The sequence below is a fragment of the Malaya genurostris genome, chromosome 3 (genome assembly GCF_030247185.1).
Source record: "Malaya genurostris strain Urasoe2022 chromosome 3, Malgen_1.1, whole genome shotgun sequence".
In the NCBI taxonomy this organism is placed as follows: Eukaryota; Metazoa; Arthropoda; class Insecta; order Diptera; family Culicidae; genus Malaya; species Malaya genurostris.
Window position 1 is genome coordinate 41,695,111 of NC_080572.1, and position 17,161 is coordinate 41,712,271.

At 36.0% G+C, this 17,161-nt stretch overlaps 1 protein-coding gene across 1 annotated transcript in view; it reads left to right on the top strand.

Annotated features, from left to right (window-relative positions):
• Nucleotides 1-8,664: 8,664 nt before the first annotated feature.
• Nucleotides 8,665-17,161, top strand: part of LOC131436502 (aquaporin-like) — a 29,911-nt gene continuing 21,414 nt past the window's right edge. The window contains exon 1 of the mRNA XM_058605235.1: nt 8,665-9,030. The gene's annotated coding sequence lies outside the window, so the exon portion shown is untranslated. The remainder of the gene's footprint in view (nt 9,031-17,161) is intronic.

Here is a 17,161-nt window from a genome sequence, read left to right on the forward strand (position 1 = left end):
GTCGGAAATCGCTTTCGATGTATGCCAAAACCCTATTTTTACGAAGTAGGTTCGTAAAAAAAAGTTTATGTTATTTGGGATTTGGTTTCTTAAAAAAGATTACGTTATTTGGGATTTGGTTTGTAAAAAGAGTTACGTAAAAAGAGGTAACGTATAAAAAGTGTTCGTAAACGGAGGTTTAGGTGTATCTGTTCTCGTTTTTCGGATCTGAAAGTACTGGAAATAGTGGTAAAAATAGTCTAAAAATAGCCGAACCGATTTTCATAACTTCAAATTGCTAAGAATCTAAAAACTTCTCGAAACTGTGCTGAATACTGGTCCACATTGTAAGTCATGCCTCTTCCAGTTCCGATAGTATCGGAAAATGTGATCAAATGTTCCAAAACGGAGCTCTTTCCTATTTCTCGGAGATTGATGGGCTGGTTTTAGCAAACTTAGATTTAAATGGAACGTTTTGCAGAACTTTACGCGATTACTAAATTTTCTCCGGATTCGACTTCCAGTCCCGGCATTGAAGCAAAAACTTGTCAATTGTGTTTCAAATCTCTAAAAATAAGCTTACTTCGATTTCTCAAAGATGGTTTATCCGTTTTTCATCAACTTAAATCGGTTGAACTTCATCCGGATTCACCATCCGGTTACTTTCAAGTCTATCGGAGCAAGACTCTGGAAGTTATGGGCCTGGTTCTGTTTCGGTTAAATTGAAAATTTGATAAAGCATTCTTGAATGTTCCTTAAAACAAAATACTTAGAAAAAATATTAGACCCTACCAACCCCCTAGAAAATCAATTTTCTATTTCGGTTTTATAAACAATCAACATTAAACGCGTTGGCTTTTTCATTCGTGATGTGGCAGCTGTACTGACAGCCGGCTGTCTAGAGAGACCACGAATTCCGGAAATCAATCGTTTCGTGTACCGTACTTTATGTTGAAATCGTAATGTTTACCAAGGCATATCCAGATCTTTTTTTATTTAAAAGATATTTTATTCAGCCCTATTTGCATACAAGCTTTACGTGGCCAATTTAGCTGAGTTTTTAGATAAAACTATATAATCTGTGTGTGTATGTGTGTCTGTGAATGTGTGTGTGTGTGTGTGTGTGTGTGACAAATATTGTCACTCACTTTTCTCGGAGATGGCTTAACCAATTTTTACAAACTTAGATTCAAATGAAAGGTCTCATAGCCCCATACAAAGTTCCTAAACTTCATTAGCATCCGACTTCCGGTTCCGGAATTACAGGGTGATATGCAATTAAAAGGGGGAAATAATGCATTAAAAATGTGAAAAAAATGTCACTCACTTTTCTCGGAGATGGTTTAACCGATTTTCACAAACTTAGATTCAAATGAAAGGTCTTGAGGTCCCATAAAAAATTCTTGAATATAATTTGGATCCGACTTCCGGTTTGGGAGTTATGGGGTAAAATGTGCAAACAAAAAGAAAATATGTGTTCTAAATTTTCTCATAAATGGCGCCACCGATTTTCACAAACTTAGGTTCAAATGAAAGGTCCTGTGGTAATAAAATACGTAATTCCTGAATTTCATGCGAACCCGACTTCCGGATCCGGGAATATAGGGTAAAGTGGGTTAAAAATTGTATACCATCACTGAAAATGGGGAAAAACCTTAAAAAAAATTTCTAAATCTACCTCAAATCTTTTCCAATTGATAGTTTTTATCAGTAGACGGTCAAACAAACCGATTTCGGTTGTTCTTTTAAGAATCGAAGAAAATTATTTTAAAGAATACCACAGTGTTATATATGTTAGTATGATTGATATGAGAAAGGCATCATTACACCACTAGGTGGATTAAAACAGGTTTTTTGTATTGTCACCCTTTTTCTAGGGGGAGAGGAGCTTCCATTTTCCTCCTGCGAGGATTGAGGAGCAGTTTGTTCGTAGTTCGTCTCGTCATCCATTGCCGTGGTATTGTTGTTGATTTCGTTGCTAGTTGCTGTAGATGCATCTTGTTGTACATTGTTGGCAGTTGCTGGTTGGTTAGATGGTAAGCTGTTAATTGCAGCTGGTGTACTTTGTTCTATAGGGGATACGTTGGATGGTTTCGTTGAAGGGGATGCTTCACTGTTGTTGGTGACTGTCACAGATGTACTGGGGTTGCTTGGGGTTGGTGTGAAAGAAGCATCGTTGTCCTTTGGTGTAGTTGTCTCATTGTCCGGTTTATCACATGGCTTACCGTAATGAACAGCTTTTTGGCCATATTGACATGTGGCCATCTGATTGTCATAGGTAACAAGTGATTTGCACGGGATTCTTGTATCCTGACCGAATGTCACATAAGAAGGTATAGACCTTCTCAAGCGCATGCGTAACAAACGTACGCCATTTAGAATACCGGGGAATAAATTCTTCCACTTTTCTTTTTCGATAGAGAGAATCTCTCCGTATTGGGACATGGTTTTGCGAATATAAGGATCGATGACGCTTGAGGGAAGATCATGCACACGCACTTCTATAGCACTATCTTCCATATATACTGGAATGTTGTACTTAATTTTTCCGTGCTCCACATAGTGCACAATGTTACTGTCTTTTGCGAATTGAATTGCATCCAACTCTTTATAAAACTTTATGTAAACAACATTATTCGTCTTATTGCATTGAAGTAAATGCACACGTTTAATGTCAAGACGCATTTGCTCCTTAAGCAAACCTTCAAGTTCTCGTATCGAAGGTCGAATTTTGCACAATAATTGTATTCTTTCTAACCGGTGGTAGCTTTTGTTCGATTGGTTCACTCATTTCGAGATCGTTCTATTGTTCACTACACAATACTGTATTTGGTTTCTTCTGTTCCGAACGTAAGCGGTTTTGGTTTATCGACTGACTTGGATGAGATGTGAAACCGAACTGATATCCAGATCTTCTCCCCGCGGTCTCTAGAAACAACGAGTATCGAACAATCGGTCAACCACGAAGTGCAACTACGGGTTTCCAAGAAATTTTTACTAAGGCCCTTTTCGAAATTAGGACTGCAGTAGAAATTAAGAACTGGTTATACAAATTATTTTTGTTGGTCTTGAAGAATGTGCATGCAATATTTTATTTATTTATAAAAATACCAACAAAAAGTCGACTCCCAATTCGAAATACTATACATCTTGTGATCTATATAGGGTTATGGTACCCTATTTCCTTTTAGCTACAGTCGTCATCTCATATACGAAAACTATTAGTTAGAGTGACATATGCTGTTCCTGTTCGATGAATTGACTTCAAGATTAAGATGGAAATAGGAGCATTCGTTTCGAATATTCACGTCGCTATAACAACGGTGCTGAACAATTATCGAACTATTTTCTGAGCGGTATTGCTTCTTAGAGATTATTCAAACATATTTTATTCCCTCTACTAATAGTAACAGAAAACTGGAAGAATTAAGTGTTTTCTATGTTTGTTTTTATCTTGGATATGAGTAGTAACTGGAAAAGTCAAGAAGATCTATTCCCTTGGTCGCGGTTTAATAAAGAGATGGAGCTATTTTTTAATATTTCTAAACTTTCTGCCGAATCTAATTTCCATGGATTGGAAAGGCTATAGCAGGATAAGCATGTAAAATCTGCCCCCAAAGGGAATTCATATTGTTATACCACATTCGAAAGGTCTTAGACTGGAAACAATTTTCTCAAAGTTTCAACCCTTTAACTGCCATATTGACGGAGCTAGGGTGGTTCTATTTATTTTTATTTTATTTGATTTTTGAAGAAACTGCTTCTCCGAAAAATTTGAAAAAAATCAGGCATGTTTAAGGCATTATGGGGATGCTTTACAATTTTTTTAAAAATTTTTGAAGATGTATTTCTTTTATTAATAAATACTAGAAAATTTTGAAACATATTTTTTCCCTCTTCCAATTTTTGCACCACCCTGGATTTTTTAGTGATAAATAAAGAATTTTTGGACATGTTAAAGTGGTATGTTTCCATATTTTTTAAAAATGTGGACGACCAAAATATTTGATTTTTTCTAAAAAAATAATAACAGTCGACCATGCGTCCCCATCGAATTCTGAGAGAAGGAAACGCATGGTACTTTATCTTAGCAGTTTCTAATAGTAGTCGACCATGCGTTCCCATAAAGTTCTCTTAGAAGGGAAACGCATGGTGCTTTGTTCTAGTAGTTTATGATGCAACTCAAGCGCAAGGCTTAGAAATCAAAGTAACGAAAAGAAGGAAATGAGTATCAACCTTTGCATAATACATACACGATCATACTTCGGGTACAACCTAGAAAGCTACAAAGCGAGAACTTACTGGTATGTGGTTCATATATGAATGGTAGTAATACATGAACGTCGCGAGTATCACACATATGAAATTCGGTTATGGCAGTCAAGAACTAGAGCGAGTGTCAGTTTTTACGTGTTGCTGATGGATGTAAAGAAAGAATAATGAAAGAAAGAATGAAAATTGCATTACAGTGTCAAAAGTTATCATAAAGATATGTTATCGAGGGATGTGTACAGTTTTCTGGAAAAATGTATAATAAAGATAAAGTTGGAGTTTTGTGTTTGAAAACTTCAATCGAATATCTTAATGATGGTTTTCATGGTTTGTAGACTGAGAGCGCTGTATATTTTTTTATTTATTATAAAATTTGAAACAACAACAGATATAAAAAAATAGTGATGCGTTATTTTTCATTTTTGAGTTATAACCTTTGCATAATTTCAAATCAAGCATTTATCGACCATGTCTATTAAAAAACTTGATTCGCTGAATCGATCTCTTTAATTTTTGGGTATATTGTGTAGAAAGCTCCATATTTTCCAGAAAATATCTGAGAATACATAATTAACTCAGTAAGTGATTTTCACTCTCAGAGGAACGCTTCCAGGTTTTTACAGGTTTAATATGGTCAAATATCATTGAGCTTCGTGATATGCTGGTGTAAATGAGAAAGATTTATTCGTATTTTTGTTCAAATTGCGAACGGGAAGTTCTAATAAGATAATATTATCAATCCTTGGATTGGAACGAGTGCAACAAGTATCGGAATATAGTAGCTCTGGAACAGAAGCTTTTGAAAAGGAGGTTCTGCCAAGTAATTTTGGATTTAAAGCTTTATCACAAGATGACCCAATTGAGACACACAGATCACAAAAAAGCTATTCGGGCCGGTAATAAGTCTCATTTTTAAAAGCTTACAAGTACTATATCGAGTACACTACAAATTCGACTGGATATTTGGGAATCCAGCGCCGTTGCTGTGAATGCGTTATTGGCAATAGAACTGTTGGTTGCTGTTCACACGAGGCCGCCATTATTCACTACCTTTCCTTATGCTCGGTTTTTATCCAGAATTGTGAGACCGGCGAAAATATTGTCAGAAAAGCTTAAATCAGAACAGCTACCAAGTGACGATGATAATTCTATAGAATAAACGAAAAGAATCAGAGAGAAAATGTGTGCATTGAAACAGCAATGTATTTTTATAACATTTTTATCCCATTTCCTATTTAAATGAAAAATACAGTCAATAATTTTCAGAAATTTTTTCGTGACCTTTCTTACATGAAACTTCTTAATCATTTCATAAAGACAATTGAAGTTTCAATTTAATAATTGACCCTTTTGAGTCTTAGTTCTGACTCCTACTGCGTCCATTAGTTCATCCAATAGCAAAATTTTATTAAAAATGATGTGCTGATAAAAAAGAACTCCAATTGGGTTATGAAATCAATAACAAAATGTATAAAAATTTCAGCTTATTTTAAAATTTATAGCAGTTCATCGTTTGGTTTAAATAATATGATATTTAAAAAATAAGAGGAATATGCTTTATTAAACTCAAATTGATGTGACTATATTAGTATTATATTAGGATAAGAATTCTATGTAAAAGTGATGCTACGGCGAAGAACAACTTATGTAAATTGCCTTAAGAAATAAACGTATTTATGGTAAAACAATTCTAAGAAATCGATTCCAACCTTCATCAGTGGCCACTTTTGTTTGACACCAATGTAAAAAAAATTAAATTCACTGCTGTTTCAACTCGCTATGTATTTAGTGAAATGTACAGAGCTGGCAAAAAGAAAACCGCGTTGTACGAGACCCAACAGTGCAAAACGATTTGACCATTTCATGAAACACTATCGAATCATCGAATTATTTACAGTCACTCGCTCTAGTTCTTGACTGCCGTAACCGAACTGCATATGTGTGATACTCGCAACGTTCATATATTACTACCATTCATATATAAACCACATACCAGTAAGTTCTTGCTTTGTAGCTTTCTAGGTTGTACCCGAAGTATGATCGTGTATGTATTATGCAAAGGTTGATACTCATTTCCTTCTTTTCGTTACTTTGATTTCTAAGCCTTGCGCTTGAGTTGCATCATAAACTACTAGAACAAAGCACCATGCGTTTCCCTTCTAAGAGAACTTTATGGGAACGCATGGTCGACTACTATTAGAAACTGCTAAGATAAAGTACCATGCGTTTCCTTCTCTCAGAATTCGATGGGGACGCATGGTCGACTGTTATTAATTTTTTAGAAAAAATCAAATATTTTGGTCGTCCACATTTTTAAAAAATATGGAAACATACCACTTTAACATGTCCAAAAATTCTTTATTTATCACTAAAAAATCCAGGGTGGTGCAAAAATTGGAAGAGGGAAAAAATATGTTTCAAAATTTTCTAGTATTTTTTAATAAAAGAAATACATCTGCAAATATTTTGAAAAAAATTGTAAAGCATCCCCATAATGCCTTAAACATGCCGGATTTTTTTCAAATTTTTCGGAGAAGCAGTTTCTTCAAAAATCAAATAAAATAAAAATGAATAGAACCACCCTAGCTCCGTCAATATGGCAGTTAAAGGGTTGAAGCTTTGAGAAAATTGTTTCCAGTCTATGACCTTTCGAATGTGGTATAACAATATGAATTCCCTTTGGGGGCAGATTTCACATGCTTATCCTGCTATAGCCTTTGTCTTAAGATTTTCATGTCATTAGTAGTAAGTTCATGATCTTCAAAAAAGGCGTGTTCTGCTACTTTTGACTTGAAGTGATGTGGTAGTCCCTTTTCCCAGACCAAGGGAGTAGATCTTCTTGGCTTTTCCAGTTACTACCCATATCCAAAATAAAATTTTCTATGTTTAAACACTTAACTCTTCCAGTTTTCTGTTACCTGCTTTTTCCTTTTCAATTTTTTTTTGTTCCTTTTGTGGTTTACCTACTTACGTTTCTACATACTTACGTTTGTATAAAAGGAACTTCCCTGCAGCATTCTTTCAATAAACTTATAAAACCGATACACTTAAGAAGGATGTAAATAACATTCCGAAATACGTATCTGTATTATAACGTTTGATACACTTTCGTGAAAATAGTGACTGTGAAAATAGTCACTTTGTGAGAGCGTAATGATGTGACATAGTGGAATTGAATGGTACAACAACAGTACTATTAGTGAGAATATTCTACTAACAGCTCAAACAGAAATTTAGTGATATTGTATTCGATTCTATCATTCTACCATTGAATTCGCCTTATGTCGATCTCGTGGTTATTCTCTTGCAAAAACTGCACCTTGTTTTCTTTTGATAAGTTTCCTGATCGGTTTTAGTTGCCGTTGTACACATTAGCACCGTTTCGTACCGAAGTACTTCTTAAAATTACTTCCAAACAAAAAAGATTTTTTTTTTTGATTATGACAGAAATTATCACCATCAAGTTCCATATCACAGACGGTAAGCTATCAAGTTGTACACAAACCGTAAATCACGTTGATCGGCAGCAGTAAGTTCCCATCACAATCGTTAACTTTTGGCCGCCCAAAAGAACAGAACAAGTCAAACAAAATTTCTAAAAATAATAACTCTCCCATAGCAATCATTAGCGGACGATCGTGTACTAAGTCCAACGAGCGCCGATGGTGACGGTAGTGTGTTTGCCAGGCACCCTGCACCGGAGAAGGAAAATGTGGAAAACTCGAAAAACAATAACAACATGCATATATGTATAATAACAACGAATAACGCCCATATCCCGTGTCGTACTACCCAAAAGTCCCAGTAGCAGTTCAAAATATTCAACATGTGTGGAAATGACCAAATGGCTTTCCTTCGGCGGTGATGGCAGGTCGGTCCAAAATATACGACAGTCGAGGTCGGACTCAACTCCGACGACTGATTGTCGATTCACGATCGAAAACGTGGTGATCATCTGTTGCTTAGTAGTATCGACTGTTTCGATGATGGAGCACCCGTCTTTATGGCATTTTGATATATAGTAAACGGTTGTAAATGTATCGACGAATACGATTACGATTATAAAATTTATTAAATTCATCTGCTATTGTGAGAATGTGCGTACAAGTAAAGTATTGATGCTCTTAAAAGATTTCGTTCATGCAAATTGACAGACATTCGTCAATATTTGCACGGTAAACTTCTGCCGACCCCTCGCAGCTATACAAACAAACCATTCGAGCACCGTGCGTTCTGCTCGACTTCTTGTGCCTATCGCATCGCACTGAAGCCATCGTTCCGAATCGATCGTTCGATTCTCTCCGCGACTTTAGTCTTAGTCACTAGTACGCGCTTACTTGCCTACACTGTAAGTACAACCGAAAGTGTTCGATTTGTCTGTTTGTGAATGTGGCACAACAGCACGGTAGCCAGCAGGGGCGGCAAAGTGCACTGCCTGCCTTCAAGAAGCTCTCCATTATCAGTAAGTCGGTACGTACCGAGGCACGCGCGATTGTTTTAATCCGATCAGCGACTCGTACCGTTCGCTAGAACACAGTCCGGTCTCGACGACGGTAGACCGAGGAAGTAGCAGCTATTGCTAGCTAGCATCAGGATTCCAAATCCTTCGGAAGCTCTCAGCAGTGATTGCATCTGTGCGAGGTCGAAGATAAGCTGTTCTAGGCGAAACGCCGCGTAAAACACGTGTTTAAAGTGCAGTGTAAATTTGATTTCATTTTATCCATTACCGGCGTGAAGGATTATCCATTACAAGAGAAAGAGAGAGAGAGTAAGAGCGAGGTAGGTTGGGTATTTCGATATCAGTGAGAAATTGATAGTGTCATCGCCGAGGGTTCAGGGGAAGAAAGAAGACTTTGCGAAGCATGAATCCAGAAAGGGGTTGTTTTTATCCGTTCAACCAGTGTCCGCCGAATAACGTCGAACGGACCAAAAATGGATCAACCGTCACTTCGGTGGTAAAATGCACGGCGACAAACGGCCGCAGCCTTGTTCGAACGCCGCGCAGCTGTGACCGAGTGGACTAAAATATTCCGAAACAGAAGACGTTGGTGCGTCCGACGACCTTTTCGCAAAATGTGTGCGCAAGTGACTGAACTGTGTCGAATTGAAATGTTTAACATTTTCTACTGACGGTTTGATACCAAGGGTGCATGCCGAAATGCATGTTTTGTCGAAGTGCCTGTTTCGAATGCATCTGGGGCCTCTAGTAACCTACTTTAGAAGAAAAAAAGCATTATCGGTTAGGATGAAAATTCACTTTCACTCTATCTGTGGGATTAGTGGTTGATAAGAGACAGACCAGAATAAGGCGGATTGATCGATTATCAGTTTCGATTGAAATATCAGTAATCTTTAATTAGGCAGAATAGAAACAGTGTAAAGTTACTGTATAGTCAAAGTGATAAGAGCTAGACTTACATTAGATCTGAACTATTATTTTGTGCAATCTAAAAATAACTAGAAAGGCTTATGTAATGCCATTGAGTGGTTGAATTTCAGTTAATGAAAGAAATTTTCAACTCGTAAACCATTCTGATTAAAATTGAAATGAAAGCAATGTCAATTTATCTCTACTTTTCAAGTGTTCACTGTTCGCTAAACACACTACAGCAAAACTTATAATATATGTTAGGGGAATTATTCAACGTCGGTTCAAGATAAAAATTGCGAACCGTTTTGAAGAATTCACGAAGAATTTATTTACTTTGAGTGCATTTAGTAGCTCTGATTAATTATTTTCAAAAAAATTTGAAGTAATTTAAAATCAATATAAAAACACGTTTTCTAATAAATTTAGAAAAGCTTTGCAATCTATTTATTGAATTCTATCCGGATATGACTCCCACTTCTGGAGTAACAATTAAATAAGGAATAGTTTACGTTTCGGAATAAAAGGCTGATTGAGCAAACCTGTCAGCCACGAAATCACTCAACACGCTCGACATTACGGTGACAGATGCAAATAATGAAATGTTGATCACTAACTATCGGTTTCTCTGATGCAGTGGTAGTGTTATATAACAAAACAAATACATTTTCTAGCTAGATAAGTTTACAAACCCCTCTTCTTCCCGTTCCCCCTCGTAGATATCCGTAGACTTTTTCAAATATGTTTTTTCTGTGTCAGAACAAGGACTTTTTCACCATCGTTTTAAACTAAAAAATTAAAATTTAGGTTTACGAAAAGAGTGCATGAAATTTAAAAAAACTATACTCATTACTTTGGATAAACGGCGACATGGCGATAAGGAACACGGACGAATTGAGCTCACCATCACAAACAAAATTGAAAATATATACTATATCCCCCAGGCAAACTGAGGAATGAGAAGACTGTCCCAGAAAGTATGGATGCACTTTGATTTCGCTGCAAATAATTCACAAGTGTGAGATATTCAAATTTTATTCAATATACTGATAACAACAACAGAATATTATTCTCAACATTTGCTACTTAGTCATTGTAGACTAGCTGGCCCACCTTCTTGCGAACGTTAAATTCTGTACAGCCTTCTTGGCCTCATTGAATTCTGTACAGCCTTCTAGGCGACAAGTTTTGACACTTTTTTCCAATCTTTTTCTAACTGTTGAATGGTTTCGGCTGCCGAGACATGTTTCCTAAGATGTGCCTTCGTTAATGCCAAAAATTCCTCAATTGGTCGAAGTTGTGGGCAAGTTAGTGTATCCATGCCTTTTGGGACGAAAGTGACATTTTTGGTAGTATACCATTCTACCGTTGGTTTCGAGTAGTGGCAAGAAGCAAGATCTGGCCAGAAGACAACAGGATCCTTGTGACTTCGAATCATGATAGAAGTCGTTTTTGTAAACATTCCTTGATGTATATTTCGCTGTTCATTGAAGCAGTGGTGATGGAGAGTTTCGAAATCTTACCGCAGCTACAAATTGCTTGCCAGACCATAGCTTTCTTACCAATTTTTTCGACTTCAATCGATGTATCAGACTGGTTCAACACTTGCCCTTCTCGCACCGTATAATATTGTGGTCCCGGCAAGGATTTATAATCGAGTTTCACGTAGGTTCCGTCGTCCATGATTATACAGTTCAAATTTCCAGCAAGAATCGTATTCTACAGCTTTCAAACCCTCGGCCTGATCGACGCTTCTTGTTTCGGACTACGTTTTGGTTGTTTCTGCTTCTTATAGGTTCGAAGATTCATACGTTCTTCACCACGAAGAACATTTGACTTCGAAGTGCCCATTCAGTATACGTTTATCACACTGAGGGTTAGTAGGACCTTTTTTTAGACCCGTTTCCGGTTTATTCTCAAAAGTGTTATCCTCACTGAACTTCCTGATTCCATTTCGCACGGCTTTTTCACATACTCTTTCCATTTCTGCTATCTTTCTCAGTGACAGTCCGCGTTCTGTGCACCATTTGTACACAATTTTTCGACGTTGTTCTACTGCAAGTCCACGCATTTCGAAAAAAACTAATGAAAACGAATAAACAACTGCACAAGTGGTAATGACAACAAAAAACTATTTTTTTAGAGATGCCGCTTTGCAAGGTGAGATGCCGCTTGTTGTGAAATAATTCGAAGTGACTAAGGCAAAAAGGAAGTACTCGTTCTTGATTGAAATAAAAACGACCGTGAATGTATATTTGCTATGCGTTAACCATTTTTACAGGATTTCGGATAGAAAATTAAGAAGACGAAAAATTCAAAATTTCTACTATCCTTCTTTGACATATTTCACGGCTACATTGTAAACATATGGTTGAATTTACGTCAAACGTAAATTTCAGGTGCTCCATTTTTTATTTCGGTATGTAAACGCTGAATAGCTTTTACATTTACCAACCGAGCGATTTCATCAGATATGTTTTGGAAACGGCAATTCAATACAATCAAATATGTTATATATCAATATGGATCACTCTTGCGATTTACGAGGGACATCACAGTAACATTGCGGTGGCAATAAAGGTTATAAATACCTTACAAATTTTTGTATACATATATGACAGGTTTTCCAATCAGTACACTGAAACAAATAGCCCAAAATATATGAAACACTTCTCCATATGCACTGTACGGAAGAAAAACTGTAAAAACGCTTAAAGTACAGTCTTTTACTAATTCGACAGAAGTCTATATCAAATTTATTTTCAATCTAGGTAAAACTTTAAAAGTTAACGAAGAACGAAACGAATTCATCGTAATGCTAATTCCAGAATTTCTCCAACATTTCCGAAGAAAGTATTACTATTTCTTGATTTTAGAAAAAAATCAACTTATTCAGGTTTATGGTTTCCGATTCTCGTGGTATAAATACACTATATCAGGTCATTTCCTTTTCAGCAAAGTTGAATACCACTTCATCACTTTTGAATGTTAGGACGATAAATTTAATTCTAATTCTGCGCAGAACGCTTTGTTATTTTTATTGTAGTATTCTGCCCATACTTGCATATCAGTCCCATATAGAAAATCGGCATGTCGAGAAAAAGACGATTAAAATTTTACGATTGGTATTATTACTTGAAATATCGGTATTACACCTTTACTATTCCAATATTGCAACAAATGAAATTATTGAAATTTGCACTGAATGGGACTGATATACGAGTACTTTGCATATGGGACAGACATGAGTTGATATTTTTTTCACATTTTACTGAACAAACCCTCAACTTTATTGCAATTTCTGAAAGTATATTAAGGATAGATTTCATTCCTCAAGCTAACTCAAAATTGGCGAAAATCGATATGGGACTGATATGCGAGTATGGGCAGTATTGTTCATAGGCGATATTGCATTTCATCAGAAAAACGTGTTTAATCCACCTAGCAGTGAGATGATACCTATTTTTATCAATCCGCATGTGTTTTTTGCATGAATATTCTTCGGTGTTTAAGTTTTCATGACATTATTTTAATGACCGTCGTTTTAAGCGACAATTTGAGATTTTAATCACTCATTACTCTGTAATGTCGAAACTGCAAATCGGATCGAATTTGAATCTAGAAGTGTGATAATCGATTAAACATGCCATGATATGTAAGTTCCACTCTAGAGTTTACGGTTATTCACGGTACTTCTAGAGCCGGTATTCAGGAACCAGCATAACCCAAACCGATTCGTATGGCCATATGACGAATAAATTACAACAGTTTTGAGTCCAACTTTGAAGCTTTTCGGGATTGTCATCTTCTATATCGGTTTGAATTTTAAAAATTCATCATCATGTAATTCGAGAACCGGAAGTCATAATTGGATAAAATTAATAAATTTTTGTATATAAGTTTGTTTTAATTTGAATTTTTGTTTCTGAAATTTGATTAGGCTTTTTTTGAGAAAACGATTGAGCTTTGAGAAACGATTTTATACTGGAACCGGAATTCTAAAATCGGTATGGCCGAAGTCAGATAAATTCACCTGAGTAGCTGTACAGTTTACATTTGTTTCAAAATATTTGAAAATCAGTTAAGACATCTTTGAGAGATCACAGCACGAATTAAATTTTTAGGTGCCTTCTGATCGACAACTGAATACCACTAAAACAGAAAAAAGTTAATTTTTTTATCGACTATCCAAATCTGCTAACCCGATAAACCTAATTAATTTATGTGGAATAGACATTTTTATACTATCCCCGAAACCGGAAGTTGGATCTGACCGAAAAGCAAGATGTTTTATAGAACCTTGAAACTTTTCATTTGAATCTTAGATGATTCTTAGATTTCATTTGAATCTTAGATCGGTTCAGCCATCTACGAGAAAAATGAGTTACACAATTTTGATTTCGTTTCACATATCATCCTGTAGTTCCAGAACCAGAGGTCGGAACCAAACATAATGCAGGAACTTTGTTTGGGAGCATACGACTTTTCGTATGATCTGAATTTGTAGAAAAGAAATTTTCCGAGAAAATTGAGTAAAATTATTTGTCACACACGCATTTGCTGATCTCGACGAACTGATTCGAATGGTATATGGATGTTATGTTGTTCCAGCATTTATTGCTGTAAGTAGTTTAAAACAAAATAATAAAAAAAAATTCTTCCATCATCTGGTTTATATATGTCATATTCGAACGATTATGTTGCCAAAAACGAGCCGTGCCAAAATCGGTCCGAGGCTAAATGTCATGAAAAAGGATGCTGTACACAATCCTTTTGGTACTTAGAAACAATTGTATGTAACACTATAAAAAATCGTGTTTTCCGTTACTCCCAAGCATTTCTTTGTCATACAGCGCTCAAAACTCCTACTGCTGGAATAGGGGGAAAAGTCTTACAGAAAAATTTCGATATCTCCGTTAAAAATGGACGGATTATAACAATCTATGGCTTGTTGGATAGGTATAACTGTGCGGAATCTAAGTCTGAAAACATATTCTGTTTTCATGGTCAATTGTGACAGATACTGTCAAAAAATTTTGACATAAAACTTTGTATAATTCAAAAAGTAAGCATCCGATCTCAAAACCATTCAATAGCGTTTTGGGTGACGGGGAGACCTTTCATTTGCGACTAGTTTGATTAAAATCGGTTCAGCCATCTCTGAGATCTCGACCTCTTAGTTGACAACACACATACAGACACACACACACACATACACACACACACACACACACACACACACACACACACACACACACACACACACACACACACACACACACACACACACACACACACACAGACATTTGCTCAGTTCGTCGAGCTGAATCGATTGGTATATGTCATTCGGCCCTCCGGGCCTCGGAAAAATTTTCGAAAGTTTGAGCGAATTCTATACCTATTTTATATATATATATATATATATAAAAATAGGTAAAAAACAACAATTAAAATATAAAAATGTTCCCACCACTAAGTGGGCATCATGATCAATTAGTTTTTACATTTCAGATTTTGGTACATGCTAAACGCAAACTATTAAACAATATTGTAATAGTAACCTTTTCCGTCGGCACTGATATGTTCCTGACTACCTTAAAACCGTCGTCGCAGGCACGAGAGAGACAAGCAAGTTTGATGAATTTCTCTTATTGTTGAATATTTTATCATAAAATTATGATCACGGTTCTTATGGAATGGAAAAAGAATTATGTTAGTACAACTAGATATAATCACAATTAAGTTTCACCCATTCCTCCATAGGGCGAATTTTGAAAAGGCCAAAAATATTATTCGAGACCAAATATCTGTTATCGGTGTATGAACTGGTCTATTTTACATCTTCCACTAAAACATGCCAATCGTAGCACTGAGTTTTTTGGAGATGCCGGAAAAAGCAAATGCGCCAAAATGCCGGAAAAAGCAAATGCGCCAGACAAACAATCAGAACAAAGCAGGAGCAAAAAAATGCACATTTGTCTCTATATGTCTGCTAGCAACAACAAAGACGAACGGGCTTCGAGTAAATCGAAGAATTGTAGGTTACGGATTAACGTCTTTGACACCATGGTGCACTGTCCCGAGTCAGAATTTGTGCCCGATTTTGTGTTATCGATGAGCCTGAGGTTTTAACCTACTTATACTGATGCTGTTCCGCAGAAACAACCGGCAGTACTCGTACAGTGAACAAAAGCAAACGAATATGATAATTCAGTGGTAGCTTTGGCCATTTTTTAGCCTTTCACTTATAGAATGACAATTCTTAGCGATAGCTGGTCCGATTTGAGCAATGTTAGATTTAAATGAAAGCTCGGGTCCGGTTACGGAGTGTAGAAAAGAGTGTGCGTTCAGGCACGATTAGTCACGAATAAGAACTTTGATCCGCTATTTCTCGAAACCTTGTTTTTACAACTGCGTGTCACTCGTATTTAAAAACTATTGCACATAAACCAAACGGCGTTTTACTCGTTAGATGTCTCTCTATGGTCGAAACTATAACCAAATATAGTAATTATTATCCAAAAACCTATTTTAATCCACCTAGTGGTGTAATGATGCCTTTCTCATATTACTCATTACATCATAAATATAACCGTGAAATTCTCAAAAACAACTGTTTATTGAATAAAAATAGGAAAATTTGCTCGGACCAAATCTCACAAACTCTATAAATCCTGTTTACCCTGTAGTTCCGGAACCGAAAGTAGTATCCACAACAAATTGAGGAATTCCGTATGAAACTGTAAGACTTTTCTTTTGAACCTATAAGTTTGTGAAAATCGATCCAAGAAAAGTGAACGAGATCCTTTTTGCAGTTTTTAATCACTATTTCCAATTCTTCCGAAACGGGATTCAGATAAACGGAATAGCCAAAGTTGGTTCGCTTGCTACCAACAAATATGACCTACAAATTGGAACAGTTTTGAACGTAGTTAAACCTATACTTACTATCTCATGCTCTATTTCGATTAAACCAATTAAACGAAATCTAACAAGCGAAACGAACCAGCGTTTCTGTTACTTCTGCATGTGTGAGTCAAGCTAAACCGCGTAAATCAGCAGCATAAAACCTGTAGTAAGATTATTATTATTATTATAATTATTATTATTAATATTATTATTATTATTATTATTATTATTATTATTATTATTATTATTATTATTATTATTATTATTATTATTATTATTATTGACATCACTACACAACGTGTACGAAATAGAACAAAGCTCGCCTTGTTCGTTTTGTTTTTTCTTCTTCTTTCGGTGTTGTACATATTGTCACTCTATATGGCGATTTGAAAACTTTGACACTCATCGCCCTGTAACTGCGGAACCGGAAGTCGGATCCTGATGAAATTTCACAGTAGCTTTAAATACAGTATGAACTTTAATTCAAATCAAGATTTGTGAAAATCGGTTCAAGCATCGCAGAGAAATCGAAGTGAATTGAGTTTTAGAAGTTTTTCTTCTCCACATTCGGTGCTCACGGAACAGGAAAAGAGGAGACCAGTAGTGCCGAATTAAGTTTTCATACCCACAAAC